The sequence below is a fragment of the Phyllostomus hastatus genome, unplaced genomic scaffold (assembly GCF_019186645.2).
Source record: "Phyllostomus hastatus isolate PE091 unplaced genomic scaffold, TTU_PhHast_1.1 phas_scaffold_1674, whole genome shotgun sequence".
Classification (NCBI taxonomy): domain Eukaryota; kingdom Metazoa; phylum Chordata; class Mammalia; order Chiroptera; family Phyllostomidae; genus Phyllostomus; species Phyllostomus hastatus.
In genome coordinates this window covers 26,732,677-26,743,481 of record NW_025334011.1, presented here as the reverse complement: position 1 = coordinate 26,743,481, position 10,805 = coordinate 26,732,677, and the positions used below count along the sequence as shown (strand labels likewise).

General features: G+C 47.5%; 1 protein-coding gene across 8 annotated transcripts in view; it reads left to right on the top strand.

Moving 5' to 3' along the window:
* Nucleotides 1-790: 790 nt before the first annotated feature.
* SFMBT2 (Scm like with four mbt domains 2) overlaps nucleotides 791-10,805 on the top strand; it is a 220,977-nt gene continuing 210,962 nt past the window's right edge. For 2 of the 8 annotated variants that reach the window (XM_045858046.1, XM_045858038.1), the window contains exon 1: nucleotides 791-1,026. The gene's annotated coding sequence lies outside the window, so the exon portion shown is untranslated. Of the gene's footprint in view, nucleotides 1,027-2,454; nucleotides 2,504-3,076; nucleotides 3,248-3,452; nucleotides 3,557-3,660; nucleotides 3,914-10,805 lie in introns of those variants that run through there. The other 6 variants (XM_045858039.1, XM_045858045.1, XM_045858042.1 and 3 more) reach the window with 6 other exon arrangements.

The following is a 10,805-nucleotide window of genomic DNA, read 5'->3' as shown; positions in this document are numbered from 1 at the left end:
TGCCGAGGACCACGATAACTCGGGCAGGGTTCTTTTCCTTCCCAACAATAGCTGACCTCTTTGGGCACCCAGGCCTGGCCATTGCCCCAGGAGACGCCGTGGCCACCCTTGTAAACTTCGTTCTTCCCAGCCCTGGCAGATAGCAGCAGCAAAGCTCGCCCAAGCAGCCCCAACTTAATTTTCTTCCCCTTGGGACACGTTTCCCTGGAAAATCTCTCCCTGGCACCCTCCTGCCATCCCTACGGGGGCAAGAAATATTTTAATCTCAATAGAAAAGACTCAATTTAAGTGCAGGGTGGGGCGCAGGGGGTGGGGCAAAGGTGGCTCAGAGTATTGATTTTCTCTTTGGTCCAAAAGAGTCATGGGCGGATAAAGCGCAAGTTTGTGCCCTTGGTCGACCGAGGACTTGCAAATCGAGAAAACAAAGTGTCCAGTGAGATGCGGAATATGCCCAGATTTTCCTGCAGATGGGTTTGCGGAAAAAGCCTGTGATGTGAACTTTCTGTAGGTTGTGTATGGAGGGAGCTCAAGGGAAGGGGGAAGGGGAGTGGGCCGGGGAGGGGGCCGTGTGAGCGTGAAATGTGCCAGTATGTATGTGTGTGCTCAGGCTCGGGGGCCGTGGAAGGAGTCGATAACATCCCGCAGGCTAATTGGTTTAAGACATTCTGCAAGCGCTGGAAAAGGTCGTTGAAGGAGTTCGCTGCACACACGCAAAATAATAATCTTAAAAAAGAGTGCCGGGCATGCGCACAGAGAGGATGCCATATTGGAATGAGGCTGTAGTGGGAGTCGGAGGACCCGAGCGGGCGCGCGAGGGAGGCGGCGGGCGGGGAGCAAGCGAGGCAGAGCGAGCGGGAGCTAGGCAGAGCCTGCGAGCGAGGCCGACGTTCTCGCGGGTGGCGCCTGGGGCCTTGGTCCACGCGGAGGGGAGGACGAACTTCACCAGGTACGGCACCACGCCGTCCGCTGTCCCCACGCCCAGACCGCTCCGCCAGCAGACCTCCGACCCGCAGGTTGAGTGCGCCGGTCAGTTTTCTTTCTTTCTTTCTTTTTTTTTTTTCAGTTTAGGAAAAAAAGGGAAGCTCGAGGCGACGCGGGGTTGGGGACTGGAGGAGGGGGTGCTGAGGGAGAGGAGCGAAAGAGAAAGGCAGGAGGAGAAAGCGACAGCACTTGAGCAGAGCCCCAAACTACGTTCTGCGCTCCCGGTTGTCATTTTTGCTTCCTATGTCCCCTTCCCCTTCGTCCCTCTGCTTTGAAAAGCCCGGCCTTCCGGGAGTCAGTCCGGAGTTGCGAAGTGCCCTCCTCCCTGAGTGCAAGCTGTCCCCCCTCCCGCCGCCCACCTTCCTCGTTTGCGCTCCTTTTAGCGACGCACTCGCTCGTGCTACCCCGCGCTCCCCTCTCTCCTCGCTCTTTCTTTTTTGGTGTGTGTGTATTTTGGGGAGGGGTGAGGAATGGAGACCAAGCATCTAGGGGGTGAAAAATCGGTGCACAGATACATTCGGAATCGCCCCCTTGGAAACATTTGCCTGTGCAGCTGAAATGAAATTGTCAGTAGTAGTTTCGGAGCGTGCTCCGGCAAGGATGGTCTTTTTGTTCTTCTTTTCTTTTCTTTTTTTTTAAAGTAAAATACTGTCACTTGGGCCTTTCCTGTTGTCTACTCTCATATGACCTCCTTTCAGAATTACTAATCTAATCTGGTTTTGGAGTTATTTTTTAGTGTGTGTGTGTGTAAAAAATCTGCCAGGAAAAAAAAAAACCCCACAACAAACCAACTGTAGGAACTGCTAGATATACTTACGGATTTTGACCCGGACTGGCAGAGGGGATTAAGACGGGAAAGGGGAAGACTTGGGAGTGGAGTGGGAAGTGGTTGATTCGCGGTGGCCGGACACATATCCAGAGCCTGGTCGGTACTTGTGTTTTCTTGGAAGCTCTACAACTGTGGGGAAGGAGTATTTAGAAACCGTGCCAGTTCCAATATGGCGGGCTAAGGTGGCTTTTAAAAACTGAAAATAAAGGTTTTGAAGTGGGAAAAAACCCCGCTGGAGTTGCCATCCCTTACTTTCGACTTTCTTTGCCTACTCCAGGAGCTGCTTTAGCGAATTAAGTGGGAAAAAGGAGAGGAAATGAGGTGCCCTCGTTTTTTCCGTGGTTAAAGTCTGCGTGTCCAGTCCATTGCTGGAGGGGAAAGGGGCGCCGCCGGCCCGGACTGGGGCATCCAAGCACAACGGCTGTGTGCTTTTGGGTCAGAGTATATACCTGTGTGTGCAGTTGAGGGGGCGGCGTGGATGTCAGAGATATCCGCCCCAGTGTGTATACGGGTGCATCTTGGAACCAGACCCTGCCATGATTTGACGTGACAAACTGCTGACACGTGGTGCAAAATACGAGGGCAGAAGGAATGATTTATTTCGTATTTTTGTGCGAGGAGTTCTCGCTCTAGCTTTCTCTTTCTGTATGCTGGATCCTGTGCGATAAAGCCCGGAGTAGGTGAAGCGAGGAGGTGCTATTGAAAAGGACTTATTAAAACATCCAGGGTATTGGGTGCAATAGGGCTGCAGGCGCCTGTGGGGTTTTGTGTGTGCATGCACGGGGGCTGGCTGCACTTAGCGGTGGCTCCTGCTACCCTTCGCGCGGCGGTGGGGTGGGAGATGGGGGCCCCGCGGTTGAAGCGTGGGAAAGGTGGCAGTGGAACCGCAGAAAAGCGGGGACACTCGGACCTCCGCCAAAAAGCATGTAGGGTCGAGGCGAGGAGTTGCTTTGGAGTTGCGCTGTAAGGAAGGTGGGGGATGGGGAAAGCGTTCTGAGAAGAAAGTGTCTCCGGTCCAGGTCCTGCTCCTAGAGGGCTCGATAGGAGACTGGCGTCCTCCCAGCTAATGGGCGGGGCTGTCGCCTTGTGGTTTGAGTGCGTGGCAAGGTGCGGGGGTGGGGAAGGCTGGCATCCGGGGTCGGGGAGGGTCTGGGACTGGAGTTGAGGGGCAAAGTCGGAGCCTGAAAGGGGAGCCCGAGGGAAAGCCAGCAAACACGAGCTCGATTAGTTGTGGACAGGGGTCCCCAACAGGGGTCGCCAGTGGCCAGGATGCTGCAGCCCAGCGGAGGTTGCGCGACTGCTGCGAGAGGGACCCGGGGGACAGGGGCCATGCGGCCGCCACGCACGGTTCCTGGGGCCTGGGATGGCTTGTCCAGGGGACCTTCCCTGGGCTGGTGAACCTGATGGCACGTCTGCCAAGTGCACCGACACAGTTAGGTTTGTGGTTAACGCAGTCATGTGGTCTTTGGGCATTTGCAGAGGCCTGGGGAGGGCGGGGGTGAGGATCGATAGGATCATCTTGTCCTTCCCACTTAGACTCCGTGCTGGCTGAGAAGCCTTCCCCTCGCGGAGTCCCGTGGGCGGGGGTCGGGGGTAAGTGTCACTGGAATTGGAGACCCTGCGGCAGATTTTCCTTCTCACTCTGGAGGCGAGGATGAGCAATGGGCGACACTTCAGCTAAGACTCCTTCCGCCTCCCGGGGCGGAGCGCGCGGCGCGTCCACGGAGCTTGCAGTCTGCGCTACCGGTATGTCCTCTTGGGGACAGCTCTCTCGTGGGCTTCGCTGAAGTGGAAACCAGGCTAAAATGGCTCTGTGCTTGTAAACTGCAGTTTCAGCCGGGAACCCCTCCCCTCCTCCTCCTGACGTAGCCGTTGACAAGCTTACAGTTCCTCCGGCGCCTCGGACCCCGCGATTTTGTACCGAGCTTTGTCGTGGAAGTGAACGTACAACAGATTACAAAGAACATTCCACAGGATTTTCGTCGGGCCCAAGTTTCCCTTTATTGTGGGGAGGAGCAGGAGGAACCCAGTAGACCACCGCTCTGTATTCCGGGGCGGGGAGACTCGGGCGACTCCGGCGGCCCGGGGCTGGGGACCTTTACGGTAAAAAACGGAGGGAAGTGCCCTGGGGACGTAGAGGGTGGCTGTGCGGGAGCGATTGCCACCCCAGGGGCTCCTGTCTTTGAAGGCATTTGTGGTGCAGAGACGATGCCGGGAAGCCTGGGAGACGACGGTTCTCAAACTTCTGGAGACCTGCTTGCAGTTTCGCTTTCTGAATTTTCGGGATCTGTGGATTTCTAGAATTGGGTGGGATTCCGGGAAGGGCAGGGAGCCAAGGGTTGGCCGTTCATATTCTCCTTCTCCTTTCGGCGCGGTAGTCAGACTTCCCACCTACCCGGGCATCCCTTGCTTTGCCTCCTTGGACCCTGCGGGTGCATTGGAGGTCTCGGGCTCCGGTCCTCAAGCGTGGAGACTGTAGACCCTGCACTGTGTTTTGTCTTTTGTCGGCTTCGGCGGCGCTGCCGCGGTGGATCCAAACCTATTGGTGGGAAACCGATTTCGATTAGGGTAGACCTTACCTAAATCCGAATCCATCGCCACTGCCCTGCACTTTCTGCCCTCCTCCCGCCTTGCACCGTATCCTAGGGACCTACGACAGTGATTGGTGTGTCTATACCAAGCAAATGTATTCATGTGTTTCCAGATCAGAGGAAACGCAAAAACAGACTTAATTTCTGCCTCTTTTCCTGGGGAGGCGGTAGTGGGTGGGGAGAGAGATTGAGCAGATTAAGTGGGGGAGGGAGGAGGCCTTGGTGGTCAAAAGGAGTTGTTGGCCAGGCTTTCCTTTGAGATAGGAGGTCTGCTACTTTCTCCCTGCTAAGCATTAAATTTGCACACACTCTACTTCCTCTCTCTCTTAAATAAATACTGTCCCAGATCTTTATCTTAGCTCATTGCTGGGACTAAGCTGCCTGCTTCAAAAAGGGTTGGGGGAGACAAGGACGCACACCGAACACCCTCCTGTGCCCTACCAAAGTTTGTTGTGTGCGCAGAATCCCTTCCCCGGCCAGTGTAAACCACTGCCCTGTGGCAGGGCTTTTCAGCGGCCCCTACTCCAGAGAGGAGTACCATCACCGCCCTGTCTTGAAGCTTGTTGCTTTAGAAGTGACAGCTGAGACCTGCTGAGTTGAGAACTAATTTCCCATTAGAATACCGGCACCTTGAACCTCAAGCAGGCTATCTTTCTGGGACACAAATTTCAAGTTTGAATAATGATAGGAGTCATTTGTGATAGGGCTTTTCCTCTTTTTGTTTTCTTGCTGAAATTATGGACTAAATTTTAAAAAAATGTTAGTTATAAACAACCAGCTTCATGATTCTTCAGTTAATGAAAAAAATCTTGCATAAGTTCCCAAAGAAAGTGGAAAGCCTTAGTGACCTCAGGAGACGACAGCCTCTCCTGTCTGTTCCCTTTTGTCCCTGACCCTCCTTTGCTGCCCTGGGAGTGCTAAACCATTTTATAAACCCCATTTCTGCCACTCTAGTAGAGGTGGCATTTTCCACCTTTCTCTACATATCAATGTCCCCATAGGACTTGTCCAACCTGAGAAGAAATGCTGGGTGATGGGAACATTGCTCAGAGCAGTAGGTGAATGAAGGTTCCATTTAATTGATGCTGTGCTTTCGGGATTTAAGAAGCTTGTGCATGAAAATGCAGACTCATCATGGCCTACACTTAAGACTAAAAGTTTTTGTCAGGATATTAAATTAAAAGCATTTTTTGTCAATAATTTGAACAAACATGGTCTATTGTGGGATTTAAATTAACTCCAGTTCTCATATTCTGAGTTTGGACATTTCTCTCTTAGCATTTCACTATCTGGAATATTTGGATTTCACTTAATGGTGCAGTGATCATGAAGAACCTCTAAGAGGTTCTTATACCAAAATGAAATTAGAATCTGAAACTCAATACACATTTTGTGTTTTTTCCAACTGTTCTACATCTATATCACCCTGTAGCAACTGTTGGCACGAACAGGAATCCCCAATTTGGGTTGCAGTGAAGAAGGAAACTTTACTCATAGCAAAACAGCTCAATTGTGACACAGTAAGGCTGTCTGTGGAACAGTTCACCGCCAGTTGTGAGGCAACCCTGGAGCCAGACCACTATCTGGCTAGACGTCTCTGCTCTGCACCTCGGTGGTCTAGTCTGCTTTGTTCCTAGTCAGCGAGATAACCTTGGTGCTTCAGCTCAGCCTAAACTAGTTGAAGGTGGGAAGAGAAGGGTGCTGGCAGATCCAGGGGGTAGCTGACTTATGTAGACAGAAGTCCATGCCCCCCCCCCTTGATCGGTCCATTCTAATGCAAATGAGGACTCCAAATCATCAATGTTTTGATTGGTACAAAAGGCACTGTCCTGATTGCTCAGAACAAAGCTGCTCTGATTGGTTGGTAAAGGAGCTGATGAAGATAGAGCTGTATGGCTACCTACTGGTTGAAATAAAATTCCTGGAACTCCTTTATATGGGCTGGCTTAGGTGCAGTGAGTACAGTGCAGAGGCAGGTAGTTCAGTGCAGGCTTCTCCCTGAAGTGCAGTTTAAGTGAGAAGCTCCTGTGTAGAAATGGCTGCTGGACTCTTAAAAAAAATTATATATATATATATATATATATATATATATATATGCACACACACACACATACACACACATTTAGACAGGAGAAAGAGAAGGAGAGAAACGTGATGTAAGAGAGAAACACCAGTCTGTTGTCTCTTGTACTCACCCCAATTGGGAATAGACCCTTTGCTTTTCAGGACAGTGCCCAACCAAGTGAGCCACACCGGTCAGGGCTGGGCTCTGTTTTTTTTTTTTTTTAAATTTGAGCCCAGCTAGCCATCAGGAGCCCTTCTTAGTAGATGTCTTCTTTCTCAGGGTCCACACAACTTACTGTCCCCATTTTACAAATAAAAAAAATTAGGGGAATTTGTTGCAACAAACAGAAGGTCAACGTGTGCATTCAGTGTGCTGATCCAGGATTTAACAACTCTATTTTGAAAGGGAGATTCCTGACGGAGGAGGAGAGAATACAGAATCAGCAGGCATGGCTTCTGGTTTCAGAGATTGTTTCTGTCTAGCTGTGTGATGATGGACCAGCTATGTTAGCTTTCTGAGCCTCATCTTCCTTATCTACAAAAGAAATGCATTGTATTGGAATCTCATTCAAAGATCTCCATGCTTCTATTGGGGGAAAAAAAATCAGTGATTTAACACATCTGTGCAGGCATGACCAAGTGATTCATCTTTTGGACTCATGTCTACAAAGTATAGTGAAAACACTACTCGCCTTGGTTAACACTGGGTTGAGATGATATTTGTGAAATAGTGGGTTGAAGTGCTGTTATCGTTGAGTGACTTAAGCTCCACATAGGGTCATGTATTCATTCCTGCTCTGGAAAAGGGCAGGCATAGAGAAGATTGAGGCGTACGCACATGTGGCCTTCACAAACACCCCAGTCATGGCATGGGCAGCATGTCTTTGAATACAGACCATAAAGGATGCCTGACTGAGCTTGCTCTAATAATTCCTAGAAAGGCCTATTCCAAATAGCTATCTGTACTGCAGTGTTCCTGACAGGGTGAGCGAGGGGACCTCATCCACTAGTATGTGTGCTGTGGCTGAAGACTGCAGCCTCCCGGTAACGCAGGGAGTGAAAGACTCAGATCTGACCTTCCGTTTTTCCATCCCCTCTTTGCATGGGGCCACTAGGCAGTATTTCCTCTCTTTGTGAGACTAAAAATTTCCTGGGACAATTCATAAGAAGAAAATGATCTTTGTGGCTAAAACAGGTGTTGGCTGTGTTGCAGTTAGTGTAAACAAGATGTTTATGGACAGGACCATGTAATGGAAATACAGGAAGATAGTTGATTTAGAACTTGCAGTATAACAAAGGATGTTGCATGATTTATATGAAACTACCAGATAAAATTCTTAAGGATTGGCTTTGAATAACAGTTCAGCAGTGTTCTGATGAGAAGATGCTGCCGTCAAACTCCCCATCGGGTTAGCAGTAGTGAATTTCTGAGTGGTGATAGTTCACCATTCATTGAGAGTTAGGGTCCTTTGTGTTACTGATAAGATGATGCTCACTAATCAGAAAGTTTTACTTTCTTGTCTCTTAAGTTTCCATTCCTGTGATAAGATAGATGTCCTTGACACTGATTAAAGAAAGAATCCATGGTGCTTTTTGGTTTCATTCTTTTCAATTTTATTAAAAACAGAAATAACACATTTTGGTAGATACAGTTCTTATTAAAGCATTTGGTGAATTCTGTAAAGCAGGGCAAGTGATGTCAGCAGTTGTGCCTACGGAAGAAGGATTTGGAATTGGTGGGAGATGGGAAAATGAAACAGATTTTTATCCTGTGATTTTTCCCCCCCTGAAGTTTTATTGGCCAAGAAAAGGTCTTATAAAGACTTATTCAAATACGCCTTCTCTACTTTCTTCTAAATTTGGCAAGCTGCTGCTGCTGTTGCTTTCCATTTTAGTCAAAACTGAAGTATGAACAGCAGCAATTTAAGAGATAATACAAGAGTCTGAAATTCCAAGTGCAAGTTTTCACGAAGTTTCATTTTCAGTGTAATTGAAAGAGATGCTCATTTAAAAACTGGACCCTTGGATGAGTGGGTCTAGGGGTTAACGGTGAAAGGATTGTGGAATTAATTGGATTTGGAGTTATCTGTTTACTGTGAATAGTGTTAAAATTAAAAATAATTACTTATTTAAACATCTACTGTTTGCCAGTCATTTTCCTTGTTTTGTATTTCACCTACTTGATGAGAGTGTTATCACCCCCACTTTACACATAAGGAGAATGAGACTTCAGAAAGCCCAATGTAATGTCTAGTCTTACATTATCTTTTTTTTGTTTGTAGAATTTTTTTAAAAAAATTGTTGTTCAATTAGAGTTGTCTGCATTTTCCCCCCACCACTCTCCCCACCCCAGCCAGCCCCCCTCTTCCCTTGCTTGCACCCTCCCCCTTGGTTATATTATGTAAAAACTGTATCCCTGTAGTGTAGTGGTCATTCGCTGTGTGTGCGGCACTGTGCTGGCCGCTGGAAAGCGCGTTCTCTTACTGAATCTCTATAGGTGAGTGCTGTTATCCTTAATTTGTTGCAAAGGGGATTGAGTCTTTGGAGAGGTTACACCAGATCATACATGTAAGGGTTTTCTTTGTATTTGATTTAAAATATAGACTAGAGTATTTTCTTTTTGCATTCAGTTCAGATGGCCATGGGACAAGATAGCTTTTAAAGGCAGCTTAAATCACTGTTATTAAATGCGGAAATGAAACTACTTGGTGTGCCAGGGTTGGACTGGAAAGTTGTTCACTGTCAATGGTAAATTGACCATTAAAGATTTGGAAAGTGTCAAATTTATGAAATTTCATCTTGATTAAAGAATAATTGGGCAGTGCTGAAGGGAGGGGGCAAAGAAGGGAAATTGATACAAATGTAATAGCATAAGCAATAAAATATAATTTAAATAAAAATGTCCTCAAGTTGTGGAAAGAAGTGGAGAGTGAGAATCTAAAAGATACTGTAGAAAGCTGGGGAGGAGAGCTAGGCTTTTCCCTTCTAGATAATTTTGGCCACTGAAGAACATATAGTCTTCTAGATTTATCTTAAGATTTTGGTCTTTCATTAGATTATTTTCTTCTGTTGTAGAAAACCACAGACCCCCCCCCCAAAAAAAGCTGCCCTTTATGGGACCCCTAAATAAGCACTGTCTGTTTCCGGTGCTCACTTTGGGTTCATGAACTGGTTGTAGACTCCTCTAGTGAATCTTAAAGCTGGCAAGTCAGATATTTTTTACTCCATATAAGCAGAAATTAATCTCACTTCCTTTAAAGCACAGGAGAAAAAAGTTTTGCCACATCGAAGTAGCTGACTTTTTACAGAAATTGGCTTTGGCATTACTTTAGAAAGTGCATTGAGTGAAGGGTTGGTAAGCTCTAGTCTGATGGTTAGAGGGAACCCGTGGCGCAGTGTTTCCAGGGGCCTTGGCTGAGTCATTTTCCTTCAGGCATCAGCCTCCTGTTCTGAGTTTTCCTCTGTTGAATGGCAGGATAGAATTGTTGCTGGGTACAAATGTATCTTAAAAACCTGCTTTAAAAGGTAAAAGACATGTTTACTTTACTATCTCTCACTTGTATATGGTACTTGCTTACGAGTTGCAGAGGAAGCATTTGTGTTTGCAGTCATTTTTCTTTTTTCCCCGTCTCCACATTGGAAAGGATGTTTCCCTCTGGGTGTTTTTTTGTTTGGTTTTTTTTTTTGCCTTTTTAATGTTACATACTCAGTAATAGTCACTTTGTCTATGTACGAAGCAAAAACACTCACCGGACATGCTTCAGAAAAGGCGATCTGTCATTTGATATAAATAGATGCTTCTTGGTGCATGGCACAGGTTGGAGTTTTTCAATTAAAAAAGACAGAGATTCATACAAGACTGTCCTAAACAGCCTTCCAGCTGGTGCTCTGTCTGAAAGAGATGCATTGCTTCTCAAGCGTTGCAGAGAGCTTGGAGAGCGTTCCATGAAATGAGTGGAGACAGGGACAGGAAACGTCAAGGGGGATGGAGGGAACAGCCTGCTGCTGAAACTCAGGTTGGATTACTGAAGTGTCCGCATTCACTTCTCCAGGGAAGAAGCTGGATTTGCTTTTCTGAGGGCAGAGGAATGAGCAAGGGGCATTTTGGAATGGAGATGGCTGGGAGGAGGAGGAGAATTTATCTGGAGAGAATAGTTCAGCTGCATGTGCGGGAACGGGAGGACAGAGGTCATGAGGACAATGACAAATCCTGAGGGCAAAGTTTTACTTTTCTAGACAGTTTACTTGTTTTAAGAATTACTATCATTGTTGATATTAACTTGTTCAGTTAAACTTCATCTGCTTTTGATCATATTTATTCTTCCGTCAGTAGTCTTTTA